The sequence below is a fragment of the Anas acuta genome, chromosome 17 (assembly GCF_963932015.1).
Source record: "Anas acuta chromosome 17, bAnaAcu1.1, whole genome shotgun sequence".
NCBI lineage: Eukaryota > Metazoa > Chordata > Aves > Anseriformes > Anatidae > Anas > Anas acuta.
The window spans coordinates 11,293,896-11,301,558 of record NC_088995.1 but is presented as its reverse complement, the minus strand read 5'-3'; the positions used below and the strand labels follow the sequence as shown (position 1 = coordinate 11,301,558).

General features: G+C 38.9%; 1 long non-coding RNA gene across 1 annotated transcript; it reads left to right on the top strand.

Annotated features, from left to right (window-relative positions):
• Positions 1-414: 414 nt before the first annotated feature.
• On the top strand, positions 415-7,220 carry LOC137841187 (uncharacterized). Its single transcript, XR_011088478.1, has 4 exons — positions 415-566; positions 2,622-2,685; positions 4,622-4,746; positions 5,836-7,220. It is a non-coding gene; the product is annotated as an uncharacterized lncRNA (long non-coding RNA).
• Positions 7,221-7,663: the final 443 nt, after the last annotated feature.

Sequence of the window (7,663 nt, the reverse complement as noted above, 5' to 3'; positions counted from 1 at the left end):
CTCCATTTTCTAGCTCTTTTACTATTTTTCTGCAATCTGAGTGTTTGTGTTTAAATCTCTTTCCTCTATTCCTCCCCCCGTTATTTTTCTCATTCCTACACACTTAGCCTGGATCAAGGATTTTCAAGATCCTCTAGATACACAAAGCAATTCATTTATTTCCCCTAGACATTTGCTTAATGGAAGGAAGGAAATGTTATTAGAGAAAAGCACTATGAAAAATGTGATGCTTCTTTTTCTTTCTGGCAAGGGATTGATCTGGATATCCAGACTGACACCCAGAAACTGTATTCAAATGACTGCCTGATCTTGGTACAATGCAGACAGGCCCAGCTGAATCCCATCAACTATTTAACATGAAATCAGCTGGTGTAAAATGTTGAAGTGATGGGAGGGTGTGCTGTTGGGCAGTTACTGCTGGGAAAATAGGGGAACAGAAGGTGTTAAATTAGACATAGATGCAAGCAGAGAAAACAACACCTAGGAAAATTTAGTTTTCTGCAAAACTGGGCAGCTGTACAGCTCAACTGGAAATGAAGATTTTCGTTACCTTTCTAAGAATCTAGGTAATGTGGCAGAAAGGTTATTTTCTACCTGTGACACAACGTCCTGTCTCAATTACCATGTATGAGACCTGGAACAAAATATCTTCTCTACTGTCTGTGTGAGATCTAACAGGCTAAACAAGATAGCAGTAAGCTACTGCACAAAGCAGCTCTACTTTCCAATCTGCAAGTGGTAGTGGGGAGCGAGAGTCTATAGGTAGTTGGACCATGAAAGCACTGGAGGCTGGTAAGTGTGTGTGTGTGTATACATATGAATATATTTCCTGGTTATACCATTTTAACACTTCCAGGAAAAGAGTATATGAGTCTAAATGGATGGGAAATCTTCATTATACAAAAGTCACACATGGCACTACATTATGAATTTATGCTACTTGATGTACCACCATTTACTCATTGTCATGCTATTTGCTAGACGAGCTATGTCCCGCCTAAGTTAGCTCTACACGCAGGGAGTGTCACTTAATAAGCAGCAGCAGCAAACACTTGGCTTCCTAGTTATCCTCTGAAAAAAATAATATATATATGTATATATATAAACTTAGTCTGTCATATGCAAAAGTAGAAAATCCTTTGTTAGTGCTTGTTTGGGTAGATTTACAGTCTATAAAATAATGTATAGTATTGCCCTAAAGAATGACATAATCTTGATCGTTGCAGTCATATATGTCAGAAAAGTCCAGAACTTTTTTTTCCTACTTGTCCAAGGACTGTTAATTCAGTTCTCTTCTGTGTGTGTTATGAAAGTCCCAAGTCCTTTGTCTATATGCATTTTTTCCTAATACCTTTGAGAGATTCTGCATTCTTACTCTTTTTCCTTTGCATCCCATCTTTAGTTGGTTGGTTCACATGTTCCAGGTGAGCATGATGGGCCAGGAAGGGAGCATGGAGGGATCATGTAAGTCTTTGTAGGGAGTAACCTAGAGTTTGGATGTCACATTTTAAAAAGTACAGTAGAGAATACAGATGTTATGGATCGTATTAGCTTGGTCTGCAGGGATCTACATCCTGTATTGGATGAAATAGTTTGACCTCTTCTATTGAAATGCTAATGTCTGACCGTTTCCTCCAGCAAAATGACTCTCATTATTTCTCATTGTAGCCTACGTTTACCCTTCCTCTGGTCTCCATCACCCTGACCCCGGAGTTTCTGCTTTTCAAATATGCGCTTAAAATTTGTCTGCTATGTGATCGTTTTATGAGGTGATATCATGAAGTATAAGTATGTGTTCCAGCTGTGCTAGTGACCCTGCCTATAAACCAAGGAGGTTGGCTTAGTATACTCTTGCCCTCCTGCTTAATGTGACTTAAGACAAGATGCAGTGATCCAAAGTGCAAAAGTGAAAGAGAGTGAAAATCCAGATTAGACCCTGGAAAAAGGAAACTCTAAGTGAAACCGACTTCTTATCTCTTTGTGTCTTCATGTTGACACTACATTAGGAAGGCTGACATCAGATATCCCTAAAGGCCCAAATTCAATTTTCAATCAAATGTGAAAGACTGGCTTGTAAAGGCCAAGAATGAATTGGTTCTGCCAGAAGAAAAATTAGCACAGAAACAAGCTTATTTCCAGAGCAACTACTAAAACAACTCTGTGACGACTTAATAGGGATTGTCCTTGTCTGATATTTTTTTTAACTTAGTGGAAGTCCAGGGTTTGAAATGATCAGTCTCTACAAGGAACACATCCATCTCCAGACTTGCTGCATGCAGTAATTTGTAGTCAAGATTACTTGATTACAACACAACAAGTATTTACAAAAGCTATACAGACGTGTCAGTCCTACTTGCTTCCATTTTCCTCTGTAAGAAGCTGCAAATATTTTGTTCTGTGTAGCTGTCATGCTATTTCTTACCACCGAGTTCTCATATTGCTATGGTTCTAGGCCATTTGCTGTTACAGGAGAGATTTAGGTCTGTGGTTTTCCAGCCTTTTATGATTTGTGGAGCCCTAAAAATGTTTCCAGCAGTAATGCGGACTCCTTTAGGAATTTCACATATGTAAAATGATGTTTGGCATACATGAACTTGCTTTTTCTCCATCTCTTCACGCAGATTCTTTAGTTTTCCATGGGCTTGCCAGGCTCTGCAGGTCATGAGCTGGAAACCAATGACTTAGGTGAGCTCTTAAACTACTTCTCCTCTATGCATACACTGGTGCAACAGATGAGTGCCATAAAATGAGTAACATCAAGACTAATGTTTGGGGGTTATTGTGACTTTCAGTGCTTTACAGTTTCAAACTTGAATACGGGGTGTTTAAGTGATTAGTGTTTGCATAAACAAAAAAATACGTGGCGATGGTGCACCAAAATCAATGTTGTCCTACTGCCTCAATGGCTTTGGATGTGGAGCTGTGGCTATTCCAGCTGCCCCATAAATTGTAACAAGTTGCCTCCAAAACTTTAGCTATCAAGTGATACATGTTCTTTGTGTTTTTTTAAGCCTAGCCCAAATCAAACAATCTACTATATGATTACTTTAGATGGAACTCAGGCTTAGGAGGGAATGTGGGATAAAGACCACGCATAAATCAAATTTGTCTCTGCACTACTTATGCACCATATTCTTCTTATACAGGAGAACTGGCACATTTTTAGAACCTACCATCACTACTCTAATGGCTGATGGACAGCTATCAGTAGGAAACACCATCCTCAATGTAGTAAGCTGAGCTGCTCAGCCTTTCTATCCCCTGTATTTATACAGCAGAGGGGTACTGCATCTTCTCCTGCTCATCACTTTGCTGTCAGTGAGCTGGGGGGGAACAACATCTGTCCACTTAGAAGTATGGAAAGACTGCTATAATCATTTCCATTGCTGTAGTCCCTGCATGCTCTAAGCATTGACCACATTTCTCCCGTATGAGTTTTAGTGCATGTGTGAAACGTGAAGAGGGTCTAAAGATCAAATGCTAAAGATCACCCAAGGTGATCTCCTGACAACAGGAGATTGTTGTCAGGATTGTTTGTCTCCTGACAAAAGTGGGCATCAGGGATAGGCAGATGGAACAGTACAAGACAACAATAAGATAAGATAAAGCCAGTGTATTAGTCCATGGTCTTGGAACACCATCTGGACCATCTGGTGATATGTGCTTCTGCAGGTACCACAGATAAAAAAAAAAAAAAAAAAAAAAAAAGAACATTTTGAAGGATGGCGACTTCCTGTAGCTGTCCCACAGCACATATGGTAGTAGTCTGAAAATGTAACCAAGAAGCAATGCAGACTGGCAATGTTGCCAACCAGAGTTGAACTCCTAAAAGTAAATTTAAGATGATAGGCTGGATGGACATAGGTCACAGTCAGTCTTGGAAATGAATCAAACAGCTTTTTCCTTGCTGCAACAGAGAATGCTGAATCAAAGGAGGGAGGTAAATAGAAAGTGACTTGGTCTAAGCAGGGCTCTGGCTAGGAAAAACAATCAAGTGAGACATCAAATGATTAGAAACACAGGCAAGGATAATGCAGCAGTGGTGATGCAAAAGTGACAAGAACACAGCTAAGAGCTCTAGATGTATGTATGGAGAGACAAGGTTATGTATCTGGTCTGTTATACTGGAATAAACTATAAATGTGGACATTTTTTCTGAACAGAAGGGTCCAGAACAAGGTCCAAGTTGAAGATGACATCTGACTCACATTTCTTCTTACTCTCCCTTACTTGGCATCTGTTGTAAACCCACCGTTCCCTAGCCTGAGACTGATCTCAAGGTCATTGTTTTGATTCTACTCTTATCCCTCCTGCCAAGAATTTTATAGAGCTTGGTGTTCTTTATAATGAAAGTATACTGCCCATCAGCTGATACTTCCAGATTTTCAATTTTCTTTTTGGCCTCCTAAGGCTTTAATATGAAACCTTCCATCTCACTGTCCATCAGAACCACTGCTCTTGAATTATGGCCAATTTCCTCTTAATATCCACAGCAGGGGTTTTAATAAATCAAAACAACAAAAAAATGCTGGCTTATTCCCATCCTCCAGTGCTGATGGATTTAACTCCATGCCAATAATAAACCAGACAAGACGTTACAGAACCTTTTGTTTCTATACAGGCAGTAGAAGATACCTTTCCCTTCCTCAGGAGTCAACTCTGTGTAAAACAGACATGTAACCCTGTGCCTCCAAAGATGATGCAAAATAATGCTTATCCAGCAAATGGCATTAAGCAACGAAAAAGGTGAGATGTTCCATTAGGTCCAATAGGTCTCTGTTCTCTCAGCCAGTGAAACTTCTCTGTTTTAATTACATTTACAGACATCCTACTTGGGGCTGACTTTCCCTGCAGACCTGTAGAAAACCTGATGACACTCCTGACCGTCTTTTCTTCCAATTTTCTGTGTCATTTTAGTTCTTGTGTTTAGGTTTCTGCCCTTGTTCATAACCTGGTTGAAGCTACATGCAACTACATCTGTAACTTCTCCCCTCCCTAAGGTCTCTTTCATTCAAAGGCTGAGATGGATGTATTTCTCCACTCAGCCACTATTAAAGCTCTTTTCCAAGGGATGCATCCTATCTGAACTTGGCAAGGAATGTGCATGACATTAATTGTAGGACCAGTCAGCACTATTGCTGACTTCCTCGAGAGAAGCTCACAAGTGAACAGCTGAGACATTTCACTCTGAACAGTGGTGTCCTTGGCCCCAGCTGGAGGGGGCGTATCACTCACAAGCTACGGTGAAATGTATGGTGTGGACAGTTATGGCCTTTGTGTGGATCACTTCTATATTTTTACTTTCCAGTGGTGTTAATTTGGCACCCCCTGGAGGAAATATGTTTGAGAACACTTACAGAAAGCAAATATTTTAAAAAATCACCTTTGATTAAATTGATTGTTTAAACAGTAAGTTTTCCAGTTATCTATGGAGAGGGAGTCTTCGCAGAAATGTTAATGCAATTTTTCTGTAAGCAGTTTTTTATCCTGAGGTGATACGTGCAACTTTTTTTCTTCTGTAGACTAAACATGTCAATCTAAGACTGTGACTGTGGAAGTGTTGGAGAATTTCTCTAACATAATGAAGTAAACATTCGAAAAAAAAAAAAAAAAAAGGAATGGCACCTATGACAAGAAAAAGCTTGAATCTGGCACAAGATTCATAAGAATCGGTATACATACTTATTCTCATGGCTAATATGGCCTTATTCCAGGTTCAATGGGGGAAAAAACCTTACTATAGGCTGTGTCTGGATCTACAAACCAAACCAGTATCTTGCACCATAGCAAGAAATATTGCATTTTGCTAATGAAGTCCAATCACTTTTTTTTTAGATGGAAAAGACAATGTCCTGGGCTTTTGAACTAGCTACAGATTTTCATGGTCAGAAACTGAAAAATGCTGAGGTATCTGTTTTGCCCCTCCAGACTTTAAGGGGGGAAAAAAAAAAAAAGTAAGTAATTCTAAGATGCATATTGGCACAGCTTTAAAATTCTATTTCAATTGAACAAAACAACTGAATGTTAGCAATTTTTAAAAAGGAAAGTCAACATGGTATTTTGTAATTATTATCACTTTGCTGTCTTCAAGAAATACCTGACTGAATTACAAAGGCATTTAAAAGAGATCTGAGAACATTGCATATCAGTGCTGCATCTAGTCGCGCTAACCTGTGAAGTGTGAAAAGTAATTGCATTATTTTTGATCTATGTTTGTCAGCTGGGCACAGAGCAGTGTTTTCATTGCTCCTTCTACCCCAGCAACAAAGCTTAGTCATTGTCCCTGCTGAAAGGGACTTCTTCCTGGAAAATGCATTGTTTCAATAGCTCCTGTATGCATGTTTTTGGTGTGTTGGTTTTTGTTTCTTTTCCTGGAAAGTCCTTTGCATTTTCCTGGGGTCTGCTGCCTAGAATATGGTCCTTTTTTTTTTTTTTTTTTTTTTTTTTTTTTTTTTTTTTTGAGACATACTTCAATCCAGACTCACTGTGGCTTAACCTTGAAACTCATGGGAAATTCAAAGGCTTTTCAGTGCACTAATGGAGAAAGTCACAACACATACCGTCATGTTAGTTTCCACTAGATTAAAAATTTCCCAAACACAAACATTTGTCAGTAATGGATGTTTGGATAAACAGTGTAAGAAAAGGAACACAAATGATCCTTTTCCTGTTTCCTTCTCATATGATGTCTCTAGCTGTCTTCCTTTCTCTACCACATAATAAGGCAGAGATCCGGGACTGGCTGCCTGATCTGGAAAACACTTTATGTTAAGAGTGCATTCTCATTTACATCAAGGGAAGAACATTGATCATCCTCGGGACTGGACTATCAGGATTTAGAAGAATGCTGGACAAAAAGACTGTCCTCGGTATATTTTCTTTTGCCCTAAAAAGTTGTTTTTCCTTGCCCACAGACAAGCAGCCAACAGTAGGAAACCACAACTGAAGATGGCTGTGATAACATTACTCTTGCTGGGTTAGGAAGATCTTTATTTTCCATGCAAAACACATAATTATTAGTTTAATTATATAGCCTGTTTTCCATGTTGCATTTGCCAGATCTGATATTGTTAAGAATTTAATATTACTTTCACCAGTGGTGAAAAAAAAAATTGTAGAGAAAATTAAACAGTATCGGTCTTTCTGCATGTTAACTATCACAGGGTGACTGAGAGTTCCAGTCATTAATGTAATACAAATACATTTGAAATTTTACAGAATATGATTAGCTGCCTTCAGGTCATTTTCAATAGGATTGATATCTGTTATTCTTTATCAGGAATTCCTAAATTTCTTTTGCTAGAAACACGATCAAAGGTGCCGGTTTCTGGCTTGTATCCATCTGTGTATTGTGGAGTATTTTGAAACAGCTTGTATATGTACCCCTACAGGTAGGCAAAAAGGAAATAATATTTGTAGCTTCTTTTTCTCCTAAAATTAAAATATACCTACACAGTCCAGAGCCTGAAAATAAATTCCATTTAGAATGACCTGGATTGTAGAAGGAAGAGGGGGAGTGTATTGCTAAAGAAACATTAACTGATGGAACAGATGGGAAAGACAGACTCTCTAGAAAAAAGTTCCTGTTCATTCTGCCCAGCTTAGAGCGGTGACTGGTACAAAACCAGCCTGTTCAGGGGTGGTTTCATTGTAATGTCATTTA